Source organism: Lemur catta, chromosome 22 (genome assembly GCF_020740605.2).
Source record: "Lemur catta isolate mLemCat1 chromosome 22, mLemCat1.pri, whole genome shotgun sequence".
In the NCBI taxonomy this organism is placed as follows: Eukaryota; Metazoa; Chordata; class Mammalia; order Primates; family Lemuridae; genus Lemur; species Lemur catta.
Window position 1 is genome coordinate 22650916 of NC_059149.1, and position 19500 is coordinate 22670415.

At 52.5% G+C, this 19500-nt stretch overlaps 1 protein-coding gene across 4 annotated transcripts in view; it reads right to left on the reverse strand.

The window, feature by feature from the left end:
• PEBP4 (phosphatidylethanolamine binding protein 4) overlaps positions 1-19500 on the reverse strand; it is a 185561-nt gene that overhangs the window by 32065 nt on the left and 133996 nt on the right. The window lies entirely within an intron of this gene.

The window sequence follows — 19500 nt, forward strand, 5'->3', positions numbered from 1 at the left end:
GAGTCTGGGTTAGCTCTTTGCTCCTGTTCTTGGCACCAGCCCTTGTTCTGGGGGCTCATTTCTGCCTGGAGAGGCCAGTTCCCACCCGGGCAATGCCGGTATTCAGGACATGTAGGATTCGGGGGTTTGCACACAGTCCTAAGGCATTTCTGTTTCTAGGAAGAGGGAACAATCTATCATCTTTCTGCCTAACTCTCCATGCCTTAGGACACGATATTACAGAAAAGACTGTGGGTTGAGTCAGGGACACCTGTTAATCTTACACTGCAGTTTCCCATACCCTCTCCGTCAGGGACACACATTGCTGCTCTCTCTCCTCCCCCGATTGCCCAAGCTGAGTTTCCTAAGGGTAAACTGAGAGGTTAGTCAGATTGTCCCCTTGCCTGTGTGACCCAGCTGTGTGCCCAGGGTCGAAGCCTGCACCCAGCTCAGCACCACTTTACTGAGTGTCTACTGTGTCCAGAAGCCCTTGGGAAGCTCACAGCTGCCTGCACCTTCCTGCAGTCCCACAGAATGGGCGCTCCCTGCTCAGGAGACAGGAGGGAGCTGTGAGCATCCCAGAAAAGAGCAGGTTTCCAGAGATGTCACTTCCTCTGAGCGACGCAGACACCACCTCCCAGCATCAAAACTGGGGGAGCCACATGAACTTCCATAACGAAACAACGATCGAGGTAGGACATCTTTTTGCATGAAACTCTTTTCAAAAATAATTTTTTCCCCCTAGGTACACCTGGCTCGAGTGAAGCAGACCTCTTTTAGTCTTGACAAAATAATGAAATCAGATCAGCGATGTTGGTGTGTTTCATGTGGACACACGACACTGGGCGAACTTCAGAGCTGGGCAGCTCCCGCGGCTGCCAAGAGACCGAGGCTGAACTCCAAGGCAGAGCCCTCCGGAGGGGCCCAAGCCAAGGCTCCACCTTTCTGAAGTCCTTCCCGGGCCACCGCTCCCTGCGGGGGAGTGGGGCCAGTGGGAGCCAGGGTCCGGGGCTTTGCTGTGCTGGTGGCTGCCTCAATACTGGCTTTTGGACAGAGACGAATCTCTGGACCAGACTTCCCCGCCCCTGTGTGGGAGGTGTGAGGGGCTGGAGCCTGGAGGCAGGAAGTGAGCACAGATGGGCTGCCCGGACAGCTGTGTGGGGAACAGAGCACATCTGTCCGGGCGTGAGTCTCGTAGGGCCCCTCCCTACAACCTCTGTGCTGAGTCTCCACGTTCATCCATGGCGTGTGGGCTGAGTTTGGGTCCCAAATGGGGAAAAAGATGTGAAAGGAAAGTCTGAAGATAAGGCTGGAGCTAGGGCTTGCTGAAGGGGTATGTTCAAATGGAAAAAAAGAATGTCTCTGAGCTCTGGAGAGAGAGGAGGGACAAAGGGCAAAGTGACAAGTGGAAGCAACTGATCAAATTGTATCTGCTCAGGACGGGTGCTGAGCCTTCAGTGGCTCCTGAAGTGCCAAGGTCTGATATCTTCTCCTCTAGGAAGCTGCCCTGGACTCCTGGCATCCACTCCCATGATCCTCCCTCCTGGTGCTCCCTGTGTCTTACATTGTAGCTACTAAAGTCCCCAAGGTAATTAATCATTTTTCGGTCTTATCTACTAGACTTTGGGTGTACTACAATCAGAGTCCTTGTCTCCTTCATCACTGAATTCTCTCTTCATAGAAGTTTGTTGAATGATTGAATGATTTTATGGCCTAAACCAACCCAAGTTTTCCCATTTAATTCCTTAATTTTCTCTAATTGGCTTTAAATATTGCTGGGAAGGCTCATCCCAAGCAGACGCCTGGGAGAGATCTTTGAGAGATAGAAACTGGAGCAGATTTCTCATCAGGAATTTGCCGGAAGGCCTGGGGGTAAGTTAGCCTTTTTGCTCTTTTCTAGGGAGTAAAGCAGAAAGGAAAGGCTCATTGTTTCAGAAACTGTCCACACTGACTTGGGGCTGTTGTTCCTCCCTCAGTGGAAGCTGTCATCTGCCTGATGTCGAGCCAAACACGCAGAAGTATGGGTCACACAGCCCTCGGCCAGCCCCGCGTCCATCCCCTCTCGCACCTCCCTGCCTTTCACAGCGTAATGAAAGGAGATGGGAATTTGTGTCCCAGCTCTGCTGCGTGGCCCTGGGTGAGTCCTCTCTCCTCTCTGGGCCTTGGTGTTCTCATCTGCATAATGGGAAGTCTGGACTAGCTGACTCCTGAGACCCCTTCTAAGAGCTCTGAACTATCATGGATCTGGTGGAATGATGAGTAGGGAATGTGATTCTTGGTGGTCATCACTATCTCCTGAGAGCCTGGGCTGGGGACTTGCCCTTAACCCGGGGTTGGGAAAGGGACGAAGGGCCCAGCAGCCCCCCACTCCGCTCACTGACTCCTGGGTTCACCCACTGCTATAACGATGACTCTTCCTGGATGATTTGGTCGAGTCCTGCCTGGAGTCAGAAGGTCTGCTTGAGTGATTCTCACATGTTCTCGAGCTTCTACTCCTGGTTTTCTATTGTCTAGTTGAGTGTAGCAGACGTGCCAATAGACTGGAAGGAAGAACTGAAGTCCCCTGGGCTTGGGGCTCAAATATGACCTGTGTATACTCTTTTCTAACATCATTTTTGTCATCATCGTCACCACCATCATCATCCTCCATTATAAATATTGTTAAACATTTATTGTTCTTTATTCAGCTGAGTGCAGCTGGTAAGTAGATCAGTCACAAGTAGATCTGGCCACAAGCTCACCATGTCCTGGGCATCTCTCGGGTTGAGGCTGGTTAGTTACCCCAACCTTCATGTGGAGTTTGGATCTGACCCCTAGCAGGGCATGGAGCGCCTCTATCTGAAAGTGCTCTCCTCCCTGAAGGAAAGCGTTGTAATTCCAAGCTGCTACTGCTGCCGAACATCTGTGTCTTTTCATCTTTGTAGCGTCTACAATGCCTCCAACACAGCCACTACAAAAGGTATTCACTAAATGCTTGCTGATAATAATTATTATCATGATGTATTATAATCCTGGCCAGAGTGCTAGCAAGCTGCCATGAGCTGGGAAACATGTTTAACTCCTTGTCTGGGGCATCTTTCCTGCTAACGCTAGAGCCCTAGGGCTGCAAGACTAGCGTGGGATTGTTTGGAGGCAGTGGTGAGACTCCGACAGGAGGTGAACAGCTGGCGCCTCCTTCTGGCCCTGCAGGGCTGGAGCAGGCCTGGGGAGGGCGGCCGGGCTTGTGCGAGAACCTTGGCCCCTGGGCTCACAGAATGTGACCCTCTCAGCCTGAGACCCTTCACCCCCGGAGAGCCCCAGCTCAGCAGAGCCAACGGAGAGTGAGGAGGCTGTTATGTAACTGATTTAACTCCTTGTCAAGACTGGTGACTAATTCAGACAGTCTCGGCCAGATTGGCTCGGCAGCTTTGCTGTTAGCCGGGGTCAGTTTGTGGCTGACTCTCACACCCTCTGCTGGATGGATCTCTTGGCTTCCTCACTGGTCCCCGCCCCCTCACACACCGTCCTGTGCCCACTCCTCCCCACTTAGGCCAGGAAGCCCCTTCCATGGGCTCTGCTCCCCCACTTTCGAGTCCCTTCCTGCCTGGCAAAAACAGGCCAGGAGCAGATGGTTCATTTATGCCTGTTCTAAGACCCGTTTGCCTGTGGGCTCGCTGAGACTCTCTTTTGCACCCGGGTGAGGGAGAAGAAAGCGGTGGCCCGCAAGCTGGGAGTTTTGGCTTGCAGAGGCTGGCACGGCCGGGTTCAGAACTCAGTGGCCAATCTCTACCGTTTCCCAAGGGAAAAGGCCTCCAGGGAATACCTGGCCTCCTCCCAGTCCCTTGACCTTGGACCCCTGGCCCTGTGGGTTGAAGGTCCCCTGAGTGACGCTGGGGGAAAGGCCTGTGCTCACTGCCTCAACTCCTACATTTATTTTTTTCAAAAGGAGGTCTGCAGAAAGCCCGGCCCATCCCTACTGCAGAAGGCTGTCCCCAGAGCGACACGGTGGAGGCGTTTGCGTTTATTTGGAGATAGTTCATGGAGAAACACAAAGAGGTGTCCTGACAAGACGACAGGCCCACAGCATTCATCATAACAAGCACTCGAGGGGTGCCAGAAATAATTTCATTTAATCCTTAACCAAACAACCCTCTGTGGTTGGATTATGCCCATTGCATAGGTGAGGAAACTGAGGCTGAAAGCAATTGGCGGTTTGCTGAAGCTGGGAAGTAGCTGAGCTGGGATGTGCGCCCACACTGCAGTGACTCGGCCGCCCAAGCTGTTTCTAACACACTGCCTTCCCATGGCCTTCCCGGGACTGGCTCCCGAGGCCCTTGCAATGCTTACACATCTCAGCAACTGCATGGCAACGGCCCAACTTGACCCAGAAGATAATACTACCTTGTCCTCCTCCTGCTGCTTCCTTCCGCCAGGCGGCTCACAGACGTGACCTCATTCCCTCTCACAGAGTCCCATATGGGCTGAGCAGGGGGCGGGGATAGTTAACGCAGCTTCCCAGGAGGAAAGGGAGGCACAGAGAGGGACAGTGGCCCACACCGGGTCACCCTGCCAGCTGGCGGGAGAGCTGCAACCAGAAATCAGACTTCCCCGCCCTCTGGGGCAGTTATTTAGCATGATGGATGTGAGCTAGAATCACTCTTTAGATCTAGCAAATTGGGGTGCTCCTCTTGGGGGGTGACTCAGAGGCTGAAACAGCTCCAAGAGAGCAGGGCTTGTGCTGAAAAAGGGAATCTGAGATGCACATAAATTCAATCCGTGTGAAAAGAGGGGTGTGGCCTGGGTTGCCCCCCTCCTGCCCCTACAGGGCTGCCATGGTCTCTCTGTGCCCGGGGCCAGAGGCAGCTGTGTCAGATGGAAAGAACACTGGCCTGAGGTCATGGGACCTGGGGAGGATATTCACCAGGGGCCCCTCAGTTAGTCATTTTGCCTCTCAGCTTTTCCATTTTTCATTCAAAAATTGGGGATTCTAACTCCATGAAAGAGACATTGTGTGTGAAACAGTTCACCGTAAAAGCCTGCACAGAGAGAAAGTTCTGGTGTTCCCTTTAGCCCGATTTCATCTCTACTAGACACCTTTTAAAACACGGTTTTGAAGCTAGCAGGTCGCATTGGATGGCGGGGCTGTCCATCTGTCTTTCTCACTGTGGCCTTCGCACTTGGTATCTGTGGTACCCCATGCCTGGTACTGAATGTTCCCTAGGGAGCCCCGTGGGGTGGCAAACTTTCTGGAAAGGCCCAGGTAGTAAATATTTGAGGCTTGGTGGGCACATATGGTTTTGGTCACATGTTCTTGTTTGTTTGCTTCTTTTCTTACAACCCTTTAAAAATGCAAAACCCGTTCTCGGCTCACAGGCCCCACACAAGCAGGCTGCTTGGCCTGCAGGCTGGAGTTTGCTGGAGGCTAGTTTACCTGGTGTGAAGCGGTGGGTGGGAGTTTGGAAACCCACAGAAAGGCCAAGCACCCCAGCTTTGCACTTGCCTACTGTATGCCTCTAGACCACTCATGTGGCCTGCCCCGGACCTAGTGTGATGGTCTGGCTGATGGCTCTAATGCTGCCCACCGCAGAGGCTATCGTGAGAGTCAGAGGTACAAAGTGCCTACCCAGGAGCAAGTGCCCCACAGAGGGGAGCTGATGTCATCGCTACTGTTCAGGGAGCGAAGGAATGCAGGACCCAGGGCTGGCCCAAGGTTGTTTTATGACTTTGACTCCTTGTTTTGAGAAATACAGGGAGAAGCGACTGGTTCCTTGAGCTGTCAGAAGCCCCCATCATCACCCAGCCATGGAGACCTGGAGTGCCCCCTCTGCATACCTGTGCCGTCTCATGGCTCATTCTGAAGGGCACAGCTGGGACCAGCCTCCCTGGCTGTAACCCAGCAGCATGACACGGAGCACAAGGGCAACGTCTGGGTGGTTCCCAAACACCCTGGTCATTTCACTCCTGCACCCCCTTGCATCTGTGTGTGTGTTCCTCTATCTAGAAAGCCCTTCTGTCACTTCTTTCCTGCTAAACTTCTACTTAGTCAAATGCCACCTCTTCTGGGAAGCCTTCCAAGACTACCCAGGCATTAGTATTTCTCTCCTATATATTCTGGCATTCTGATTATGCTCCTATTGTGGCACTATTTGGGGGGGACAAACATTAGTTGAGCACTTATTATGCCCTAAGCCTTGTGCTAGGCACTTTACTGCATTGTCTCATTCAACACTCACAAACCCATGAGAGAGGTATTCTTACCCCCATTTTGCAGACAGGGAAACCGGGGCTCAGGGCAGCTAACTAACCTGCCCAAGGTCACCTAGCTGTTGAGTGGTCAGGCTGGGATCTGAATTCATGCAGTTTGACTCCAGTGCCCTTTCTCTTAACCACTAAATTATACTGCCTGCCTTACATTACTTATAATTGCCCCAAACCATAATTATAAGTTTATGGGTCTGTAAATGGCTCACGAGCAGAAATTGTGACTTACTCATTTTTGCTGCCCTAGAATGGAGCATACAGTTTGATGAATACAGTAGGTGCTTAGTGGATGCTTATGAAATGAATGGTGAATAAAGAAGCTATGAGGCTGGGGCCACTGAAGGGCAGTGGGGTCCCTGAGGACAGGGAAAGGAAGACCCAGGGTAGGCAGCCGAGTGGGGCAGGGGGAGGGCCTTGGAGCCCTGGGGAAGGCGGTTCCTGTGGGGCCTGTGCCCTGCCATCTTGAAGTCACCAGCCTAGCAAGAGCAGCAGAATTATGTCCTGACATTTTAGCAGCACCTTCAGTATGCTAGGGAGTGCTTCATACACGAGGATTCTAAGTCCAGAGTAAAGGAGAGCTTGTTCAACTCACGTAGGAAGAGCCCAGACCCCAGTCCTTGGCAAAGGTTCCCCTTGAAGGCAAGGCCTAGACTAGGTGACCTTGAACATGACTCTGAACCTTGCTGGAATTCTTGGGGCCAGGGTGGTCCAGGAGGTTTCGTGTGCATAAATTCCCATGTGCATCAGTCCTTTCTTGCACCGTGCGACTCTGTCACAGTAGCCGGGCTTTCCAGAGGAGCCGAGCTTTAAGGCGAGTTGGGGAGGTGTGCACCACATCTCCAAATCCTCCTGGCCTCTCCGCTCCTGGGAGGTAGGACCCTGCCAGGCCCCAAAGCCTCCCCAGAGAGCACAGGTGGGCCTGTGAGGTCATGCTTCCTGAGCCTCAGAGGAGACAGCAGTCACACCTTGCAGGTGAGAGCCCAGGGAGCCGCGGGGCAGTGTGTGTGTGGGAACACCTCTAGCATTATCCACAGTCCTCTCTGCGGGCCAGGGGTGCCCGTTGAAGCCAACTAGAAAGCACTTTTGTTGCCCGGAAGAGGTCCAAAGCCTGTGTTGCTGCTGACATGGCGAGGCGAGGGTGGGGGAGGCGGGGAGAGCGAGAAGACCCCCCTGCAAGCCATGTTCATACAAAATGCATTTCCCAACGTATCCCTCTGGCCTGTCGGAGCCCCTTCTGCTCACTGCTCTGTTTATACATGATAGACAACTAATTAACATCCAAACCTCTTGAAAGGTCTTTTCAGAGGTAATGTTCTGACAGATTATGTCAGCAAGGAGCACTGATTTGTCTAAGCACGGATCACATTGTTTCAGATTGAATGAGGTGAATATTAAACTGCTTTAAATGTACTCTTCATAAAGTACTAATTACACACTCCCAAGGGAGAACAGCCAAGGAATACTAAACAGTAGAGAAGTCAACAGAGGGTTCTTTTTATAGTATGTTGCTGGGCTCTGTGTTTTTCTGTCTCCTTCTTTCTCGCGTGCGCTCTCTCTCTCTCTCTCTCTCTTTTTTTACAGTAAAATCACAGCATGCTAAAGAATACACATTTATAGCACAATGCTTCTCATCTAATTATATGGCAATCATTAGTTTTAAGCTGGATGCATTATATTTTCTTTGATATATTATGCCTAAGGCATAACTCTGCATTTACTGCTGCTACTGGCAGATTTTAGTTCCCCACCCCCTCTTTCCAAACCCCGACTCCTCTCTAGCCCTCACCCTTTAACAAATTATTTAACCCCTACTGTTAGTTTGCTTATTGTCTAAGAAAAAAATCACAATTGAAATTGGCACAAATGGGGGAAACAACACACCCTTTGTTAATTTAAAGAAAAAAAAAATGTAAGGAAATCTCATGTGTTCTGGGGCACTGCGCAATTTTTTATTAACCAGGTGATGTCCTGAATGCACAGTCTCTACTCCCCACCCCGCTGCATTTCCTTTGCAACAAATTCTACTGGATCACACTGAATTCCCACTTGGCTGAGTTTCATTGTCCCTCAGGGAAAGAGATATTTATATGTATATAAATATATATCTATAAAAGCAACACAGGGGTGGAAAACCATGTGGCGGGGAACATTCCTTCAGAATGCCTATCTACAGATGTAGCCCTCATTCTGCTCCGTCAGTTTTTCTGGGTCTTTCTGACATTAGCTTTTGCCCATGGTTGAGAAGAAGCAAGGTCGATTTTGAGATGTCCTAGATTCTTGGATTCTCAGTCCTGAAGACGAGAAAAGGCCAAGTTCCACAGGGATGAATGGCCTGGTAGGGGCCCACCTGGTTCCTTCTTGGTCAGGCTTCCATGCCACCCAGAAGGGAAGAGATTGCAGGTCTCCAAGAGGCAGAATTATTTCTGCATAAGAAGCAAAGTGGAGCCCTGTTCCCCTGCTACAATCTCCCTTTTCCTCTCTCACTCCAAATCAGAGAACTGTACAATCCTGGAGTTGAAGGCATTAGAGATTTCCTTTGCTCTTTGTTTTACAGCTGAGGAAGCTTGGCCAAGAGGGGCTATGCGTGTCATCTAATGTCACAGACCTCCAAGCAACTCTTCCTTCCCGAGAATGACCAAGGGCAAAGGAATAAAATGACAGAGTCATCTTCTCTGAGAGCTGGAATAACTCTTAAACCCCTCTGGTTGCTGCTTGAATCCCCTCCACAATGTCCCCAGCCAAGGACTTGTTTGTTCTTGGCTCTGGGTCCCCGGCCCACAGTGGTCAGATCATCACTGTATAGCTCTTATGGTTGGAAAGTAAGTGTTTAAGAGCAGCGAGTGCTGGTGCTAGAGTTCATGGCTTCAAATCTTACACTGCCGCTGACCTTGGATAAGTGACTTAGCATTTCTTTGCTCCTGTTTCCTCCTTGCCTGTAAAATGGGAATGATACGAATGTCTGCCTCCCAGGGTTTTGTGAGGATGAGAGGAAGTAATCTATGTCAAGCGATGCTCAGCCTACTAGGCTAGCTATAGTTAGCTATTATTGTCGGAATGTTCATCCTCCCAGCTGAGCTCTGTCTCCCCAACACAACTGCCATGAAAGAACTATCTCCCCATAAGAACTATTAATACCATGGCTGTGGTTCTGCCTGGGGCCCCACGGAACCAGACTAATTTTCCTCCTATACGATTGCTTTCAACAGTTTCATTCATACATTGTACAGCTCTCACTTGCTGGCCCTGCGTGCCAGGTACAACAGTGCCAGGTGTGGGTAGAGGCATGCAAAAGACCTGGTCCCTGCTCGAGAGCCGTTCACACTCGAGAAGAACTTACAATTTGTTTTTGGAGCTTCTCTTCCCCAGGGGAAATGCTCATCGGCTTCTTTGCATATTCCTCACTTAACGTGATATCAATCCGTTCCTGGCCCATTTTCCTCATGTGAAATCATCCAAAGAAATATACCAGGGAGGAAGAAAAATGGCAGCAAATCTGAGCTTCCGTTACCCAAACACACCCCATCGCACTTGTTACTCAAGAGACTGGGATTCTATCGGGCTGGAGGGGGCCTGGGGATGGTGTTTTTTTAAAAAGCTCTGCACACTTGAATCTAATACAGACGCACACAGGCAGCACAGCCTGGGAAGTGGGAAGGCTGTCTCCGTATCTGCTCATGTCTCTGGGATGCGTGCTTCTCCTCCACCTTCTACCAGGTCTCTCCTCTGCCCAGCATCCTCTGCTGAGCTCTACTCGATATGCCAGGGGGCCAGCCGCTGATACGTGTGTCCTCTAGAGTGCACCCTGTCAGGTGCCAGTCCCACTGCCCATCCCCTATGTCAGCAGAAGCCCAGGGAGCGGGGCTGGCTTTGTGGGCATGTGACCAGTGTGGTGGAACAAGACGACTCTGAGCTTTGAAGGGCCTCATGTTTGGAATTTAATGCTCTGTGGTTGTCGTCAAGTTCCTACTAATCTTACCTTGGAATTTGTGTTTTGTGAGTGAAGGCCAGTGGGACACCGGAGCATGCACCGGCTGACCTGCGGTCCCACTTCCTGCCGCCTGCCGCCCACCCGCTGCTCTCTGTGGGAGTCTGGGCACGGGTGCAGAGCGGTCGGGCATACACCTCACAGTCTTGTGGGGACAAACAGTGGCTATTCCTGTCCCCAGCTGGCAGCATTGAGTGGGTGACTCAACAGGAGCCTCTCTCCCACCCCTGCAACCCTCGTGGGATGCATGAGGGCCAGTGGGAAGAGGGGACGGACCTCCCCTGTCCCAGGCAGGGCCCCACATTTCTAAGTCGCACTGGGTCCTGTAAATCTTGGCCTTGCCAGGAACCTACTGTGCACTCCCTCTCTCACGCCCCTTCCTGTCCACTCGGTTCTCAGTTCCTTCGCCGCCCTGGAGGTGCCCCCTGCCTTTGCTCCCCACCCCATCACTGAAGCTGCTAAAGCTGGCATAGTAGAAAACAAACTTGACTCTGTCCTCCTCCTGCTGAACCCTCTCCACAAGACTCCCCGTCTGCTCTAGGGCAACGTACAAACCCCTCGGTGGATACACCGGTGTGTGTGAGTGCGTGCATATGGTCTACGTGCCTTGCAAATATTCACCCCATGCTCTGGGGGGGCTCTCCCCACATCTATGGATTGCCACAATTTTGGGGGCTTTGCACCTCTCCTTTCCTAGACCCTGAAGACATGACTGTGTTTTATTCATTTTATTAACTTGCAGCTTAACACAGCACCTGGCACAGAGTAGGTCTCTGATACAAGTGTGGCAAATGGTGCAAGCGTGACCACCCAACATTTAAGACCCGAGGGAGTAAACATTATCATGGTGGAATTATGGGCAGTAAAGCTCTGGTCTCACGCCAACAGATACAGGCAGCCAGCTTCCTGGCCTAACTTGATGGACTCCCTAAACACGCCCTCTGCCCTGCCAAGCCTTTGCCTCCCTCCTCGAGATGAGACCTTCCCACCCTCACGCTGCATCTCTGGCCAGCCCTGTCGGGTGAGACCATCTGGCGATGAGGGCGTGCTCTTCAGGGTCAGCCAGACCTGGCCATACGTGTCTGGGTGACTTTGGGCAGTGACAACCCACCGACAGGTAATGAGCACCCAGAAAGTGCCAAGCACGGTGGAAGAAGCTGATAGTAGGTGATGACCTGTCGGTAGATGGTGTCTGCCTTCATGGAGCTTGCAGCCCACTGGTGACTTACTTGGCTCTCTTCGCATCGGCCTTCTCGTCCTCAAAGGGAGCCTCAGACCACCCATTTCACAGGGTTGCAGGAGAGACTGAAATAACACATACAAGGTGTGTGGTGCGGAGTAAATGCTCCAGAAAGTTTCTGAGCGTGCATTCTTCTGCAGCCCAAGAAATGCATGAAGAAACTGGCCCTTCAGGGACAGGAACATCTCTCCAGGTAGGTGACCTGGTGCCTGTGACACATTCCTCCATGTGGCCGTGGTGGCAACCAAGAGTAGAGCAGGTGTGGGGGCTGATGGAGGGCTCAGCAGCATCTTGGGGTGGGGGGCAGGTGGGGAGTAGCAGTGCCCGGGGGAAGGTGGAATCCAACATGAAGATGTTCTCTTTTTCTCTCCAACACTCTGCTTTATGCCCTAGGGCGTCACTTTTCTCTTCAGCACATCTCCTTGTTCACAAGTGCCTGGCACCTCCTGCCCACCCAGGTGGGTCACAGTGCGGGCTCTGGAGGAAGGAGATTAAGCTAGGTTTGAATGACTGCCTCTGCAACCTCCAGGTTGTGTGGCCTCCCCGTGCCTCAGTTTCCTCATGTGCAAAGTGGGGACAGCACCAGCATCCTCCTTGCCTCACAGTCGGGACGGAGAGTGAGCCGCCCAGGTGCCTGAGTGTGACGTGGGTTTCCAATTCCGCTGTAAGTCACACGCAGGGGCACTGCGGATTTCATGGATTCTCCCCCCTCAAGAGTACTTGCATTTTAAAAGAGGAGCCTGGGGCTGCTTTCTCCAGCACAATAAATCGACTGAAACAGCAGGGTAGAGGAAAGAGATATTTTGGGGGCAGGAAATGGCCTTCCTTTACTTCTGAAATCACACCACTTAGACTAGCAGTTCGCAGCCCCAAAGCTGTGACACACGGGTGTGGGACCGACAGTTGTGAGATGTATCACAAACAAATGTTACTAATAATAAAGTGCCACAGTTTTCCAATAATCCCCCCTGTTTCTGTAAATTAGAGGGAATTCAAGGTTATCCCTCTGATGCCATCACACCCACCCTCTCTCCACTGTGATTTCTCGAGTGGGACAGAGAAGGGAGCGCCCTGGGGTTGAGCTCAGCTGAGGTGTGGATGTCCCCAGTCCCGGGTGGCCTGGAGGAAGCAGCAGTTGCAAGCCACTGAGTGGGAGAAGAACATAGCCGTGCAGGCCTTTCAGAGATTGAGATGCCCAAGATATGCAGCCCAGCGGGAGAAGAGAAGGAACCACTGCTTTCTGCAATGACACGGGCCACTCCCACGACAGAATGCCGTGATTCCATTTACATGACACTCAAGAATATGCTTGATCAACAGTGACAGCAGTCTAAACAATCTCACCTAACAGGGGCATACGGACTGGGAGGAAGTGTGTAGGAGCCTCTTGGGGTGTTGGAAATATTCTTTAGAATTTTTTTTTTTTTTTTTAGAGATACAGTCTCGCTCTGTTGCCCAGGCTGAAGTGCAGTGGCCCAATCTTAGCTCACCGTAACCTCTAACTCCTGGGCTCAGGCAAAGTGATCCTCCTGCCTCAGTCTCCTGAGTAGCTGGGACTACAGGCGGGCACCACCATGCTAGGATTTTTTTTCAGTTTTTGTAGATACGGGGTCTCACTATGTTGTCAAGGCCTCAAGTGATCCTCCCACCCTGGCCTCCCCAAGTGCTGGGATTACAGGCATAAGCCACCACAGCCAGCTGGAAATATTCTCTATCTTGACCTTGGTGGTGGTTATGCAGGTAAAAAACCATGAAGTTGCATACTTAAGATCTGCGTATTTGACATATGTAACTTTACAAAAAATTTTTTTGAAAAGCACCTTGGAATTCCAGGCATATGCCTATGAGGTATTTTCCTACGGCATGGCACCCGTTAGAAGTTCCCCAAATGCTCTAGGGCCTTGGGCAAAGACGATGGGGCGATGATGTTAATGTAGGAGCCTGGGAACACTGGGGTCCCCTGCAGCGACTGCCCCCGAGCACTCCTTGTGTCCCTCTGCCCACTCCACTCTGTGGCTCCTCAGAGCTCCTTCCTGGCAGATGACTTTTTGGGGGCTCAGCCCCACTAGCCTCAAAGCACCGGTGCTTACAGAGGCAGGACCCTCATCAGCTGTCTCATTTCTTCTAGCCGCAGGTCCACAGCACAGTGAGAGCACGCACACTACCATGGTGAGTTGTGAGGTGTTCCCTGCCTGGGGTTTGGGGTGCTCATGGAAGCCCCCACCAGAGCAGTGAAGAGAGCTGGCAGGCCCTCCCACCCGCCGTGAATCGAAGGCCCCGAGATGCTGAGGTGACGGTGACGGCTCCCGGGCCACCCATGTGGAGCTCATTCTGTTTGCTTTGTGTGTTACTTTTCACCCAGCCCTTCCGTTGCCAAGGACACAGTGACGCAGCCTCGGGTGGGGCCTCGGGCCCAGTCAATACAGAGTCTTTTGAGGCTCTGGGTCAGTGAGGCCAGTGTGGTGCTGGGGAGGGTGGTGTAGAAGTGGGGGATGGGGAGGGGGGTGGGCTTGTTGCTGGCCCAGGGGACGGCCCTAGTCAGGATGCGACAGCCACTAGCAGCTGCGGGACGCTGTGTCACCAGCAGACACAAGGCAGATGGTCCTAGAGGGCCGAGGGAATATCCTCTTCCCATCCTGGTGTTTGTGTGGCCTGGGACAGTCAGTGTCTGAGGCTCCGCCAGGGCCAAAGCCTCTGCAGACCGCAGTCGAGGCAGCAGCTGGGCAGGGTGGGTTTCTGTGCACGGGGTGCGTCTGTGGACAGCTGGGGAGGACGGGCTGGTCCTCAGGGGCCCGGCCTCGTTATTACTTGAGTCCCGTGTCAGCAGCTCTGGACTGAGTGGACTGAGCCTTTTGCTAAGGATGGTCCGAGTTCTGTTCTTGACTCCAGGCTGTGGTCAAAGACCCTCCCTGCTCTGTGCCTCGGTTTCCCTTCCTGAGGGACCCTTCCTCTCCGGCTGCGGGGACACCTTCCCGTGTCTCGCCGGCAGCTCAGGCTTGGAAGCCGCAAACAGAAGGGCGCCCTTCCCCGCTCGCTGCATGGGGAACCCAACCCAATGCCTGTTCCCTGCCATCTTCCTATCACCCATCTCAGAACCTCGCAGCTATTTCTGGTTCATCTTTCTCCTTTATCACCCTTCTCTAGTCACTTATCAAATTCTGTCAGCTCTTCCTTCAAAATGTCTCCAGCATATGTCCCTTCCTTTTTTAAAAATAAGTTCCATTGTTTTTCTTCTTATAAAAGAGAAATATGCTCAGTGTAGAAAATTTAGAAGATACTGATAACCAAAAAGAAAACAGAGAAAGTTATTGATCCTCCCTCCCGCCATCGATATTTTCAATATTTTGGGACATGCCAGCCAGTCCCTTGCCCATGCACAGGGACCTGAACCTTCTGTTCCTTCTGTTTCTCCCGGTTGCTGACATTCTCCTCCCTGCAGGGTCTCCTGACTCTGCTGTCGTTCACGCTGCCACCTTTGCGGGTCCAACCTTCTCAAACTCTGCCTTTGAAAGGCTTCAGTTTGCTACACATGGGATCCAGGGCAGCCACGGCCCCCAGGAAGCAGGCTCCCCGCTGGGTGGAAGCCCACAGCTTGGCAGGCCTGTGGCGGTGCCTTTGTGTGAATTTAGGAAGCGGCTCCTCCTTCCCAGGGCGGAGGAAGCCCTGGGACAAGGTCAGCAGCTTGGTGGGTGGAGGCGGGCTGGCTCACAGCCCCTACCTGCCCCTTCAGTGGGGAGCTGTCACAGCCACTGGAGGTGGCCCTGGTCAAACCTGCCCTCTGCCTCCGTGTGGTTGCCAAAGCCTATCTCATCAACTGCGGCCCTGGCTCTCGCAACACTTACCTTCTCGTGCTGCCTGGCCAGTCTGGTCCCTGCTTCTCAAACGCTGTCTTTGATCCCTCCTTGGGTCTTTGCCGAGGCTGCGCCCTCTCCACCCTCCTCCCTTTCCTGCGCTCTCGCTGCCCATCCTCTGAGGCCTGGCTCAGGGGTCACAGCTCACGTGTCTGCAGGGTCCAGGCGGGTCCAGGTTGAATCAGGGGGTCGGGCGGGGTCTGTGGTGCACAGGAGAGAGCCTGGACTTGCCAGATCTTTCTCCAGATCATTAAATGCAACCTCAGGGCTGTTCAGTGTCGCCTGTTAACTCAACACTTGCAGAGACCTTGCCTGGGCTGAGGGAAGCTGTCCGACCCTCTGCCAGCCCACAGCACCTCCAAAGATTTCTGCACCTCCATCCGACCTCTTCTTGGTCAACCCGGCTCCTCACACGGAAATAGGACACACACGTTGGCAGTTTAGGCTGCATGGTTTAGTGGAAAGCACATTTTTCTATTCATCCGTTCAACACGTATTTATCGAGTGCCTTTCACAGGTTTCATAGTCAAAAAATCTAGGTTCAGCTTCTGATTCTACCACTTTCTTGAGCAAGTCAATTCAATTCTCTGAGCCTCATTTTCCCACCTTTAAAATGGGGATTAGGCCAGGTGAGGTGGCTCATGCCTATAATCCTAGCACTCTGGGAGGCCGAGGTGGGAGGATCGTTTGAGGTCAAGAGTTTGAGACTAGCCTGAGCAAGAGCGAGACCCCATCTCTACTAAAAATAGAAAGAAATGATCTGGACAGCTAAAAATATACACAGAAAAAAATTAGCTGGGCATGGTGGCACATGCCTGTAGTCCCAACTACTTGGGAGGATTGTTTGAGCCCGGGAGTTTGAGGTTGCTGTGAGCTAGGCTGACACTCTAGCCCGGGCAACAGAGAGAGACTCCGTCTCAATAAATAAGTAAATAAATAAAATGGGGATTACAGTAATTCTCAACACTCTCACTTGTGAGAAGGCATTGGAATCAGATATGTGAGGGCATTTTGTAAACTGGGAAGCTCCGTGACATGCCATTATCATCCCATCTTCCGTTGTTCAGAGTGAGCTAGTCCCATGTTTCTAAACAGTGTGAGCTGAGGGCCCCCAGTGCTGAGTGCGTATCCGTACTTGCGGATGAGTTAATAAAATGTCTTTATAGTACCATATCTACCTCCTTCAATGGAGGATTTGCACAGATTACAACACAACCATACACAGTGAAACAATAACATAATAGTGAGAATGATAAATAACCCCCCCAGAGCTCCTACTCCATGCTCCACTGTGCTAAGAGCTTTTATAATCATTGTCTCATTTAATCTTCACAATAAATCTCTAAGGAAGGTCCTGTTGTCACCCCCATTACATAGATGAGGAAACCGAGGCTCAGTGTGATCCAATAACTTCTGCAGGGTTGTCTCGCTGGCGAGAGGTCTGGACAGGAGAGGGGACAGGGAAGTCAACCGACACAGTGTCAGCCCATGGCTTTGGAGCGTTGGAGATAATGCTGTATACACAAAGGCATCTAGAAGAGTCCCAGGCAAGCTGTAAGAACTCAATAACCACACCTATTAATACTGGGTGCCAGGCAGTTATACACCTCATTGTATTCAATTCAGGCCTCGCAACAACCCTGTGGGGCAGGTATGCTTATGTCTATTTTCCTAATAAGCAAAACAGCGATCGGAGAGATCAGCACCTCTTCCCAGGCTGTGCAGGGACTTAGAGGCTGGCCAGGGACCCCCTTGCCCGAGGGTCAGCTGTTTGGGGGTCACAAACTGTTCCTCAAACAGGGAAGACTCCGCTTCCCATGGCGTTGCTGGCGGTACTTCTGCGAGCCTATTAGCTGGAAGGTCCTTGGCTAAGGCCTTCAAGGCAGCTGCCACCAAGCCCACCTGTCTCAGAAATACCTATGCGGTCTGGATGCTGCGGGCTGGGCTCTCAGCACGAACATGGGCCCTCCCTTTAAACCTCAAGGGAACAAAGACTTACAGAACCCATCTTGGCCTTCCCTACCCCCTACCCATATCCCCCCCCCCAAAGAAAAATGAAAGAATCTGATAATTACTTCTATCTACCACCCAACTGTACTAATTACCAACCTATTTCTTCACAGTGTGACAGACACCAGCTCTGGAAAACACATAGAGATAAATTAGCACTAATTGGTTTTCCTCTGGCTGTTTGAATTAGTATTTAAAGCTCCAATTACAAAGCAGAATAATTGCTATTAATGTCCTATCGCAGCACAAAAGGCAGTTCTCTCGAGAACCAGCCCAGGTGTATTATTACTCTGATTACAGCATATTTAACCTGGCTCGTTAAGAGGCAGACACAGGGGACAGTTTCAATATGGCGGACGGGCCACTTCCTGCAGGGTGGGAAGCTTGGGGGAGGCCTGCGACCTGAGGCAGGAAAGGGAGGGAGGGTGAGGAGGGCAGTGGGGAAGGTGGGCCTGAACGCCTGCGGGATTTCTCAGCAGGCTCCTGGGGTCTCTTCCTGCTCCCCTGTCTCCTGGGGGACTCCCCTGGGCCCAGCCTACCCCACTCACCCAGAGCCAGCCCCCTTTGAGCACACCCCAAGCCAGCAAAGCCCTCCACAGGCCGTCCTGGCCCCCGAGGGGATGGTCACAGGGGAGGCAGCCTCCACAAGGACCCAGGGGATGCTCCTGAAGAGTGGGGTCTCTGCCCTCCAGCCACACCGCTCCCTGGCAGGGGCTTGAAGACCCAGAGCTGTTGGCTGCTCCCACTGTGGGGGGTCTTGCTTTACCTCCTCCACCCCTGCACGTTTCCTGGCACCCTTTTCAATCTTGTGCCTCTGCCTGGGACCTCCCTGTTCTGACAGCAGAGGGTGGGAGAGTGGGGGAAAGTGAGGTCCCCATAGCGGGGTCTGTACAGAGGAGAGGAAAGCAGAGCTCTCCTGCTTACTGGCTGGGCGGCAAGTCCTCCAACCTCCAACAGCCTTGGTCTCTTCACCTGTGAAATGGGCACAACCACCTCCCTCCTGCTGGCTTCACAGAGCTGTGAGGAACGAATGAGCGCAGGTGTGGAGGCGCTTTGTAAATCACAGCATGCGGCACCTGAACAGAGGGGGTCACTTATTCACTGTGGCATGGCGGGGACCTGAGCTGGATCGCCTCTTGCTGCTCCTTCTTTGAATTCTTCTTCCCTTTCCGTAACTTCCCTCCCTCCTCCTGTCTCTATCTCCACTTCACTTCCTCTCGGGCTCCTGGATCTCTTACGTCTCCCCATTCACACTAGGATGTTAAGAACTCAATGAGTTACCCTTTCCTAGAGCAGCTGCGTTTAAGAAGGGAGGGCTATGTTTAACCCAAAGAAATGAGTCACTAATGGTGAACTTTCAGGCAAACTGAGATGATATTTTGTGGGGGAGAGTGAGGATGTCACAGCGCTCTGCAGAGCCCCAAAGGCAGCTGTCTACTCACTGACACACAGGTTTGGCGCAGGCTTGTGCCAGGCTCAATTTTAGCCAGAGGGGGAAGGAGGCTCTGCCGGGAGGAGGCAGCAGAAGAATTGCTGGCAGGGCTGAGGCCCCGCCAAACCCAGCTGAGGCTGCTGACCCTGAACGCTGAGGTCACGGCAGGAGGCTCAGGGGGCTCCTGTTCTGGAGGCGCGGGCAGGGAGCTGCTCTGGCCTCGCTGGCCCCTGGGGGAGGAGGGGCAGCTGTGTGTCCTGGGCCGGGTGTCCCTGAGGGTGTTCTAAGGAGCTCAGCCTCCCCTGCCTGTCAACGTCTTTGCCGTTTATTGTTCTAGCTCGTTCTCCCAGGCCTCCTTTCCTGTTGCCATATGGGACATAGACCCATCCGGCTGCTTCCAATGGTCTCCTAGGTCCGTTTCATCCCTTCTGAGTCCTCGCCCTTCTGTGCCCTGAAGTCTCTCCCCTGCTCTTCCTCAGGAGCCCCTCCTGGCTTGGTCCTGCCAGCCTCCGGGTGCCACCTCCTTTCCCCCTATGGGGAGAGATGCCACAGGGAAAGGGACAAAGTGGCATCCTTGGAGCCGAGACCCAGGTTCAGCCCAACTCTGCATCGTTAGCTGTGTGATGCATTTTCCTTCGCCTCCCCGACCTCAGTTTCCCCACCTGTACTATGAGAGATGGGCCCCAAGTTCTCTTGGAAGGTAATGTTCCAGCTTTTAGGGCTCCCTGTCTTCCTTCTCTGTATCAACTGGTCCTTCACACCC